At 66.1% G+C, this 10,922-nt stretch overlaps 1 long non-coding RNA gene across 1 annotated transcript; it reads right to left on the bottom strand.

Moving 5' to 3' along the window:
• Window positions 1-7,660: 7,660 nt before the first annotated feature.
• On the bottom strand, window positions 7,661-10,065 carry LOC138847521 (uncharacterized). The gene is made up of 3 exons (XR_011385371.1): window positions 9,080-10,065; window positions 8,424-8,943; window positions 7,661-8,097 (listed from the first exon to the last, which is right to left on the bottom strand). It is a non-coding gene; the product is annotated as an uncharacterized lncRNA (long non-coding RNA).
• Window positions 10,066-10,922: the final 857 nt, after the last annotated feature.

Consider the following 10,922-nt stretch of genomic DNA (forward strand, 5'->3'; position numbering starts at 1 on the left):
GTGACAGGACCGTTGGAGGGAGTGAAGCTCACCGTGCGACGCCCCAGGAGCTCGGCACTGTGATGTCAGGCAGGCCGGTGGCCCCGCCACACCCAGGAGGCACCCGGGGAGGCCATGGGTGCAGATCACCTGCCCAGGGTCACGGAGCCGGCCAAGCCCCAGCCCCGTGCCGCCCCCCCACCATGCAGCCAGTTGGCCTAGCCCGTGGTGCCGCCTCCAGACAACGCCCCCACGGAGCTGGCGGCGCAGGGCTGGGTGAGCGAAGCAGCTGAGCCTGGCCCGCTGCTGCGGAAACACCCGGTGCCTGGCCGGGCAGACAAACAAGGCTGCCAGGAACCACCGCGCGGTGTCCGGGAGGCCGGCTCTGGGCACGGATTGGGCGGGTTCTGTCTCCACGAGGAGCGCCCCGGGCTCCTGTCCCCAGAACAGAATCTTCACCGACAAAACAGCCCCGGACAGCCCACGGCCGCCTCGGCGCCCCGCCCGGAGGGGGGGAGTGCCTGCGGGTCGGGGCGCCCGGTCCCCACCCCCGCCGCGCTCTGCTCCCGACGCTGTCCGCGCCTTCCCCACCCCCGCTCTGCCCGGGCATCGATTTTTCCATCCTTCAGAGAAGCGCCCGAGGAAAAGGAAAGAGTATCTTCGGATCGATGAGCGAGGCGGGGGCGGGGGCGCACCTGCTCGTCACTGCCCTGCCCAGAACTTGACGGGGAGCTCGGCTGGGGGGCGGGCACCGGCTGGGCTGCCCGAGGCGGCCAATCACGCGGGGGCTCAGCAGGTGTTGTGGGGCTGGGTGTGGGGCAGGCGATGCCACGCCTGGGGGAGCTCACAGGGCGCAGGGGTGTGTGTGCGTGAGGTTACTGTGGGGTGTTGGGCGTGGATATGGGGGATTACACGTCTGTGCTGTGAGACAGGTGCACGGGACAGGTGTGGCGTGGCGGGGGATGTGCCAGCCTCCCCCAGAGGGGACTGCTCGGCTTGGAGGAGCAGCAGAGTGGGTGGTCCCCGGCCCCTGGTGGGTCAGCAGAGCCCCGCCCTGCCCCTCAGCCTTTCCGGGTCTCTGTCTCCTCCCCCAGGGGATCCACCTCTTCCTTCCTCCTGGTCCCTCAGTTCCAGAATGACGCCTCCTCCAGGCAGCCCCCCCCAGACCCTGTGTGCCGCTCCTGCGGGGGTGGGGTGGGGCGACAGAGACCAACATCCTTGAAGAGGCACCTCAAGGTCACAGCCGCCACCTGTGACATCATCAGAATCCCATTTGGGAGCCCGTTTGGAGTCCCGGCTGCTCCACTTCCGATCCAGCTCCCTGCTAATGCGCCTGGGAAAGCAGTGGAGGCTGGCCCAAGCATGCGGGTCCCTGTACCCACGTGGGAGACCTGGATGGAGCTCCTGGCTCCTGGCTTCCTCCTGGCCCAGCCCAACTGTTGAGGCCACTTGGGGAATGAACCAGCAGACGGAAGACCTCTCTCTCTCTCTAGCTCTTTTTTTTTTTTTTTTTAAGATTTTCTTTATTTATTTGACAGGTAGAGTTACAGACAGTGAGAGGGAGAGACAGAGAGAAAGGTCTTCCATCCATTGGTTCTCTCCCCAAATGGCCACTACGGCCAGAGCTGCGCCAATCCAAAGCCAGGAGCCAGGGGCTTCCTCCTGGTCTCCCATGCAGGTGCAGGGGCCAAGCACTTGGGCCATCCTCCACTGCACTCCCAGGCCACAGCAGAGAGCTGGCCTGGAAGAGGAGCATCCGGGACTAGAACCAGCGCCCATGTGGGATGTCGGCACTGCAGGTGGAGGATTAACCAAGTGAGCCACGGTGCCGGCCCCTCTCTCTAGCTCTTTTCAAGTACATAAATCAATCTTTATAAAAAAGCTGCATCACTGTTTGGCTCTGCCCCTCCCCGCTGCTCCCCCACCCCGGGCCAGGAGCTCTGGGGGAGCCAGGCTGGGGCTGTGGGGTCCGGCTGGGGCTGTGTGACCCCAGAAGTGGCTCAGGATGCTTGCGCGAATGAACGAATCCCAAGGGCTAAGGAGAGACCGGGATGGCCCGTGTCGAGGTTCCACGTGCTCTTACTGTGCTGGTGTCAACACGCATGTGCCACATCGTGTGCTCACGTGAGCACACACATGCACACACATGTGGCATCAGGCGCATGTGTGTGTCCGTGTGGGTGCAGTGCTGGCTTGTGCACCACATGTCCGTTCACACATGCACATGCTATATGGTGGTGCGCATGCATGTTTACACGTGTGCAGACGTGTGCGTGCCCTGAGCCAGCTGCACGTGCCGCCTACTGCTTGAGCTGGGAGGAGCCACACAAGGTGGAGACCGACCTTGACCCGCGGTCACCCTTCCACCTGCTGCAGCCCCAGGCTCAGCTGTCATCCCCCTGCCCCCGCCAACAGTCCCCTGGGCTGAGGGCCTGGCATGCCGTAGCCACCGACACTTCCTGGGGCTTGCATCTGACCTGAGGACACATCAGTGTGCGGTACTGCCTGGAGGCCCTGCCTCTCAGTCTCCCCATCTGTAAAATGGGTCTAAGAGCCCCACCAGCCCCTGACACCTCGCGAGCGCCCAATCGTCACCACGACACTGCCGTCGCTGATGACGGGACAATGCTCCTCCAAAGACAGGCACCCCAAAGACTGGACCAGGAGGTGCGGGGGAAGTGCCAGTGGGGGGAGACCAAGCCCCTCCTGGCAGGCTGGGGGGGAGGGGAGCAGGTGCAGGGAACGCAGAGGAGTCTAGCCCGCGTGGGCAGCCTGGGTCTCCTCGCAGCCGCTCCCAGCTGCTCCGAGCCGGCTCCGCGTGAGACCATGCCCCCATCGGCCTGCTCTGTGCCTCTGCCCCAGCTGTCACTGGCCAGGCCCTCCCTGCCTCAGGGCCTTTGCACCTGACACTCCTCTGGTCTCCACACTGACCCCTGCCGGACCCGCTCCAGAGGAGTCCTTGCTCCCTGGGCTGTCTCAAGTCCCCCCGCCACTCACTGTCCCCTCACCTAGCAACAGCTGCGGTATCCCAGCACACGTGCCTGCTGGCTCTCACCAGGAGCCTGGGCTCTCAGCGGGGGCCAGGCACCTGCAGGAGCGAGGAGGGAGGGCAGTGGGCCCTGGAATCCAGCCCGCACAGCCCCATTTAGTTGGCTCTTGCTGCAAGCCGGGGCCCAGCCCAAGCTCCGCAGGGCTGGGTGGTCTCCAGCGGCCTTTCCACCCGTCCATCGTGAGCGAGGGGCGGCCCCGCCCTGACCCTGCCTGGGCGGAACTGCACCTGTGCGCTCTGCACTCGGCTTCCACCCGTGTGCCCGGCTGAAACCAAGCCTGGGGGAGAGGGGGAGGGTCTTCAGCCCTCACTCAGCTGGGAAGAAGCCACGCCCTTCCCCATCCCTCGCCAGCCCTTGGTGCTCCAAACCCGGGCAGCTCCTGCGGACAGGTCGTGGTTTCCACCTGTCTGTCTGGAGGCCCCGCCTTCTTGGTGACGCCAGGGCCTGGTGCCCCCAGGAGCTCACCTGCGGGGGCGGATGTCCCTGGGGTGTCTGAGGACCGTGCGGGGCCGGCACCCAAGGGTGCAGCCTGGGTGGGGAAGGGGACAGAGGGAACCTGACCGTGCTGCGGAGCCGGAAAGCAAAAAGCGCGCGGTGCGCAGGGTGGGGGCGGAGCAGACCCCACGGGGCTTCGGCCTCGCAGGGCTGTGGCTTGCAAGGCTCTCGCCAAGCCCGCTGCAGGGTCCTGGACTCCCGGGCGCCCGGGCGCAGGCCCGGTTCCAGCCGACGGGGCCAGGGGCGGCGGCGGCCGCAGGGCCCTCCAGTCCGCAGGTCGCCCGGCCGGGTGCGCGCAGGGACCTGGCACCCGCACGGAGGGCTCCAGGGCTCCCAGCCGGGCCTGGGACCCGGGTCTCCGCTGGGTCACCGCGCGGCTCCGACGGGCGGAGGCGACAAGAAGCCGGGGCAGGGGCGGGGGACCCTGTCGCGGCGCAGGGACAGCGCGGCCACGCATGTGCCCCCGCGCCCTCCGCGCCCACCCCTGCCCTTGGCCAGCAGCTGCTCTCTCGCACTGAGACCGCGGGAGCGCGTCTGTGCCCTTGTGTGCGCGCCCGGAGAGGCCGCGTTGCCAGGGGAGATCAGGGTGGGGCCCGCGGAGCAGGTACAGCAGACCCCGGCCCATCGCAACGGCCCCGTGATTAGCGGACCGCGCGCCCCCTCCTGCCTCTCTCCTGGCTCCTCTGCCTCTCCAGCCCCCACTCCTGCTGGCTCCAGGGGCCCCTCTGTCCACCCCCCCCAGCAGGAAACCGGGACCAGGATGGATGGGGAAACAGGAAGCCACGTCCTTGGGGTTCACCCTGAGGAAGTCAGGTGTGCTTTTACGGGTGGAGAAGGACCCCAGGTGTCCCTCGGTCCCCGGCCCCCTAGCTACCCGCCAGCTTCTCCAGGGCAGGCTGGTCCTGGTCACCTCCGGGCCTTTGCACGGCTCTGCCGTGGCCGGGCCGTGACCTCTGTGCAACCTTGGACACGCTGCCTACCCTGAGACTCCACTTCCTGGGGTACAAGGTGGGTTCCTGCAGGATGTTTGGGGATTCGAGTTGATGACCCATGAGCTCAGGACTGGGCACCCAGGGCGCGGCCAGGAGCCCAAGGTTGCCTGGGCAGGTGTGCTCAGCCCACATGACTTCCTGTAGCTGGAGGCGGGGCCTTTGTTCGTTATTTCCCAAGTGGCAGAGAGAGAGTGGCTGCCATCCGCCGGTTCACTCCCCGAACGGGCCAGGCTGGGTCAGGGCTGAAGCCGGGACCCGGGCACTCAATGCAGGCCTCCCACTTGGTGGTGGAGCCCAGCCCAGCTGCCCGGCAGGGCACCGGCAGGGGCCAGAACTGGGGGTTGAGCCCAGGTACGCGATTGGGGAGCACCACCGCCACCTCGGCGGAGCCTGGTGCCCGGCGCCCGGCAGGGGCTCAGGCTGTCACAGCGGGGACCCAGGGTGGTGTCTGCGGCTCCCAGAGACGGGGCAGGCCATGAGACCCGTGTGTGGACAGCTGGGGATGCCGCCCCTCCCCCAGTCAGGTCCTTGTTCCTGTCCCCGCCTCGCCCACCTGGAGCGGCCTCCCGGCTGGGGCACTTCCTCTACGCTTGCCACTGTCTCTCTGGGCCTGGCCGCGTCTGGCCAGCAGCCCTCTTCTCCCTCTCGGGCAGGCAGGCCACTAAGCCCCAGGCCCCACAAGCCTGCCTGCAGCCCAGCACTAAGTGCATCTGCAGCCATTAGCAGGAAGGCCAGCCCGGCTGGTCCTGGCTGACGCGCAGCCCACGCCGCAGCCCTGCTCCCTGGGGGCTGCTCGGCAAAGCTCCATCCGCGGCGGGCGAGCAAGGCCTGGGAAGAGATGGAGCCCCAGGCCCCAGATGTACAGCTGTCTGGGTTGTTCACTGCACAAAGATAAGGGGGGGGGCAGGCGCTCCTGTTGAGCCAGCGGGGGCTCAGGCTGCATTCTTTGCGGCTTTTCTCTTTTGCATTTTTATTTATTTTGAGAGAGAGAGAGAGTCGCACCCCTAGCTGCTGGTTCACTCCCCAAGTGCCTGCAACAGCCGGGCTGGACCATGCCAGGAGCCGGGAGCTCCCTCCAGGCCTCCCATGTGGGTGCAGGGACCCAAGGACCAAGTAGCTAAGACCTCGTCCACTGCTCCCAGGGTGCACAGCGGCAGGAAGCTGAGTGGAAGTGGACCTGGGACTTGAACCCAGGCACCCCCGGGGGGTGTGGGCGTTCCACTGGCTCTGCCCCCAGGATCTTCTTTAGAACTGCGCAGCTCTGAGCTGCTTGGGAGCGTGGCCGCGTGAGTTGCGTCAGGTCCCGTCACCCACAGGGCTCCGCCTGCTGGCCCCCTCCCTCCTGAGCCCAGCCCCCACGGGTGGGTCCGCTCTCCAGCCCAGGAGAAGGCGCCGGCAATGGCGCGGCGCCGCGCGGGATCCTCGGAGACTCCCTGGCTGTCGCCATTCACCCCGACAGCCTCGCCAGCCTTGCGCGCTGCTCCCCTTCCCATCCAGCTCTCTGCTGTGGCCCGGGAGGGCAGGGGAGGATGGCCCAGGTGCTTGGCTCTTGCACCCACGTGGGAGACCAGGAGGAAGCACCTGGCTCCTGGCTTTGGCCTGGCCCAGCCTTGGCCATTGCAGCCATCTGGGGAGTGAGTGAGAAGCGCTCTCTCTGACCTGCAAATAAATAAATCTTTAGTAGAGAAAAAGTGTGTGTTGGGGCCGGCGCTGCGGCTCACTAGGCTAATCCTCCGCCTAGCAGCGCCGGCACACCGGGTTCTAGTCCCGGTCGGGGTGCCGGATTCTGTCCTGGTTGCCCCTCTTCCAGGCCAGCTCTCTGCTGTGGCCCGGGAAGGCAGTGGAGGATGGCCCAGGTGCTTGGGCCCTGCACCCCATGGGAGACCAGGAAAAGCACCTGGCTCCTGGCTCCTGCCATCGGATCAGCGCGGTGCGCCGGCCGCAGCACGCTGGCCGCGGCGGCCATTGGAGGGTGAACCAACGGCAAAAGGAAGACCTTTCTCTCTGTCTCTCTCTCTCACTGTCCACTCTGCCTGTCAAAAAAAAAAAAAAAGTGTGTGTTGGGGGGGGGGACAAACAAACGCGCTCCACCCCCTCCCCGCAGCGCATGGGGGCGCCCACGGCTCTGCACGGCGGCCAGCGTTCGGCCAGCGTTTGGTGCTGTCTGGTCGGTCATAGCCGTCCTGGGGCTGAGCGTGTGCGGCGCTGCGGTTTGAGCTTCACCTGCCTGGCGGTCAGTGACGTGGGGCGAATCCTTGGACAACACGCCTGGCCGAGTCTTTGGTCCACCTTTTCTTCTTAAAGATTCATTCATTTCTTTGCAGAGTTAGAAAGGGACAGAGACAGAGAGAGAGAGAGAGAGACAAAGAGACAGAGAGGGACAGAGAGAGAGGAGAGAGAGGGAGAGAGAGGAGAGAGAGGGACAGAGAGAGAGGAGAGAGAGGGACAGAGAGGGAGGAGAGAGAGGGACAGAGAGAGGAGAGAGAGGGACAGAGAGAGGTCTTCCATCCGCTGGTTCGCTCCCCGATGGCCGCACTGTGGGACGCCCTCGCCCAGCCCCAGGCCCCACAGGTTCGCCCGAGGACTCTTCCAGGAGCGGCACTCCGGGGCTCTGGGTGATTTTTATGGATGGAGGGAGGTGGGGCCAGGTTCAGTTTTCTGCACGCGGACTTCCAGTTGTCCCCAGCAGCTGTTGAATGAATGAAAGCACCAGGCTCTGGAGTCAGACGGCAGGAACCCGACTGCGGGAGCCACAGCGGCCGCCTCCCAGGCTCGGCACCAGGGGAAGCCGGGGCAGGCGCCAAGGCCCGGCAGCTGGCCGCACCTCTCCGCCCGGCCGACGGTCTGCCCCAGCCTCCTGCGTTCGCGGCTCTGCTTAGGACAGAACGAGACACGAGGGGCAGAAGGCGTGCAGAGGCCACAGCCGATCAACGCTGGGTCCCCGCCTCCACCCAGGCTCCGGGACAGGCCTTGTGCTGGCCCAGCTCTCGGCGGCGCTGACGGCAGACCGCCTGCCCCCCTCCCCGGGCTCTGTGGTCCTTTGAGAGCCAAGGTTTGTGTAAGATGTGGGTTCAGACTGATGGGCTGCGTTATTTATTTGAGAGGAAGAGAGCTCAGAGAGGTTGGGGCGCTGACCTCAGGCCACACAGTAAAAGGGGAGCAGGATTCGAGCCCAGAGTTGTCCACGTCTCCTCGGGCCAGGCAGGGGAGCGGTGAGCCAAGCGGACAGGCCCGTGGCTGCGGTGGGTGCGGACGAGGGAGGGTCCCCCCAGGACTGGGGGGGGGTCGTCCCCATGGCGACACCTGGCTCTGCACAGCTTCTGGTCTTTTTTTCTTTTTTTAAAAAAGATTTCTTTCTTTCTTTATTTGAAAGTCAGAGTTACACAGAGAGGAGAGGCAGAGAGAGAGAGAGAGAGAGAGAGGTCTTCCATCCGCTGGTTCACTCCCCAGATGGCCACAATGGCCGGAGCTGCGCTGATCTGAAGCCAGGAGCCAGGAGCTTCTTCAGGGTCTCCCACGCGGGTGCAGGGGCCCAAGGACTTGGGCCATCTTCCACTGCTATCCTAGGCCATAGCAGGGAGCTGGATCGGAAGAGGAGCAGCCGGGACTAGAACCGGCGCCCCTATGGGATGCGGCACTGCAGACGGCAGCTTTACCCGCTGCGCCACAGTGCCAGCCCCAGCTCCAGGTCTTGAGCACTCAGCAAACCCACCCTCCACAGCGGGGAGCCGCCCAGCCTGTAACCATGGGGGAGGGGGGGCATGGCTACACCAGCGGGGGGGGGGGCACTGCCGGGCCTGGCTGCCTCAGGGGTCCCGCCATCTGTGACTGCAGCTGCAGCCCCTCGGCCTCCCCCCCACCGCAAGGCACCCAGGCTGGAGCCCGAGCTGGGGGTCACCCTCCTCACCTTGAGGTGAAGCTCAGGGCCTGCCTCCCCCCGCAGCTCCGCTGAGCGTGGGCCGCGGACGCACAGCCCAGGCCCCGATGTCCTCAGAAGCCGGGGCTTGGCAGGGAGCCTTCGAGAGATGCATGGCCCTTCTGGAAGCTTCTAGATGCTCCCAGAGATGCAGCGATGGCCCTGAGCCCAGGGGCCGAGGCTTGTGGGCATGGCTTGGGGGGACAGGGCCAACCCCGCAGTCTAGCAAAGCCGCGGCACTGGGTGTGGGGGGTCACCGCTGTCATTCTGATGGCCGCTGTCCTCGTCACCGCGGTGATGCTGGGAGCCCGTGCGGCTCTGCCCGGGCTGTGCCCACCCCTCCCTGCAGCTGGGGGCTGCTCACCCCAGCCTCCCCCACCCTGGGGGAGCTGCAGGCTCCTGGGTTGGGGAGACGGTAGGTAGGGGCAGGAGCGGGTTTGTATTTTTAAAAAGTGTTTTAAAGACAAACCATAACTTTTTTCAGTGCGTGGACTTGTGATTCTTGGTAAGCCTGCAGAAGGGGGACAAGCTTTTTAGAAACAGCAGGGACACGCAGGGCGGGCAGGACTCGGCAGCCCCTCCCCCCGCCCCAGCTGCGCGCTCCTCCAGCCGGAGCGAAGCATCAAGCCCTGGGCTGGCGCTGGCACCTGGGAGGGAAGCGGCCTCCTCCCTCAGACAGGCGCTCCAAACGCGGGGGAACCAGCGCTGGGCTCCTTCGCGGATGTGTCTCCCCTAGAGGCAGCCTCGGGCCGGGCGGGGGCGGGGGCGGGGCGGGGGCGGGCCAGAAGCGCAGCCTGCAGCGGCTCTGCCGCCCCCAGCCCCCCCCAGCGTTCGCCCACGCAGGCCGCCCAGGCCGCCGTCCCTGCGAAGGCCATGGAGAAGCCTGGGCGCTTGCCACGGAAACCAGGGCTGGGCCAAGGGACGGATTCTCCGTGTCAGAGCGCCCTGCGAGCCACGAGCCACGCCAGGCGAGGCCACGGGGGCAGAGGGGCAGAGGGGTCGCAGCTCTGTGTGTGGCGGGAAGGAGGAGGAAGCAGCTGCAGACCCCGCCCTGCATTCGTATTCCCCAGGCCCCGGCAGAGCCCAGCGGGAGGGAGGGGATGCTGCCCAGGGAGAGAGGTGTCCACCACAGGCGCTGACCCCGCCCACAAAATGTTTCCAGATCTGACCTGCAGCAGCCGCGCGTGGCATCTGGACAGGCACCGACACAGACGTGGAGGCTCGACCCCCGAAACCTGCACATGACAGCTTCACAAGCATTGAAGTATTTGAAAGGCAAGAGGCACAGAGACAGAGGGGGACACACACGGATCTTCCACCTGCTGGTTCACGGTCGGGGCCGGACGGAGCCGGGTGCAGGGGCCCTTGCACTTGGACCCCCCTCCACGGCCTCCCAGGCCACAGCAGGGAGCCGGATCGGAAGCCGAGCAGCCGGCACTTGAATCGGCGCCCACACGGGATGCCGGCCTTGTGAGCCGGGGGTAACTGCACCACAGTGCTGGCCCCAGGGGCCGCGCCGCCCTGAGTGGACCCCCCACGCGACGCTGAAGGGGCCCAGGGCTGCTGGAGTCAGCAGAGCCGGCTGGGCTCTTGCCTCCGGCAGCTGCTCGGCTTCTGCTCCCCCAGGAGCCGCCCTGGATCCTTGCGCCCCGCCCCTCCTCCACCCGAACCTTAGGCCCCGCCCCCGTCCGCTGAGCCCCCGCCCCAGCTCCCGTGGCCCGGCCTCGCCGCTCTTCCGCGCTCTCCTCCTCTGTGTGCGCTCACCTGGAAGCTTCTAGAACACGAATCTGAGGCTCTCCCCGTGTGCAGCAGGGGCTTCTGGGGCCTCCCCGCGCGGGTACAGCCGGGCGCATGGCAGAACAGCGCCTCCTGAGCCTGGAGTGGGGCCCAGGAAGCTGCGTTCCCTTGGGGGCGGGAGGCCAGACCCGCTTCATCCATGTTCTCACGTTCTCTGCCCATGCGTGGCACAGCGGGTGAAGCCGCCACCTGCAGCGCCGGCATCCCATATGGGCGCCTGTTCAAGTCCCGGCTGCTCCACTTCCGATCCAGCTCCCTGCTACCGCCTGGGAAGGCAGTGGAGGATGGGTCAAGTGCTTGGGTCCCTGCACTCACATGGGAGACCCACAGGAAGCTCCAGGCTCCGGGCTTCAGTCTGGCCCAGCCCTGGTCATTGTGGCCATTTGGGGAGTGAACCAGTGAACGGAAGTCCTCTCTCCCTCTGTAACTCTCTATATTTTAAATACAAGTAAATCTAAACACACACACACACACACACACACACACACACACGGTTCATGGAAAACTGAAATTAAAAGATAACGTGTGGGCCGGCGCCGCGGCTCACTAGGCTAATCCTCCGCCTGCGGCGCCGGCACACCGGGTTCTAGTCCCGGTTGGGGCGCCGGATTCTGTCCCGGTTGCCCCTCTTCCAGGCCAGCTCTCTGCTGTGGCCCGGGAGTGCAGTGGAGGATGGCCCAAGTGCTTGGGCCC

The sequence above is a fragment of the Oryctolagus cuniculus genome, chromosome 1, assembly GCF_964237555.1.
Source record: "Oryctolagus cuniculus chromosome 1, mOryCun1.1, whole genome shotgun sequence".
NCBI lineage: Eukaryota > Metazoa > Chordata > Mammalia > Lagomorpha > Leporidae > Oryctolagus > Oryctolagus cuniculus.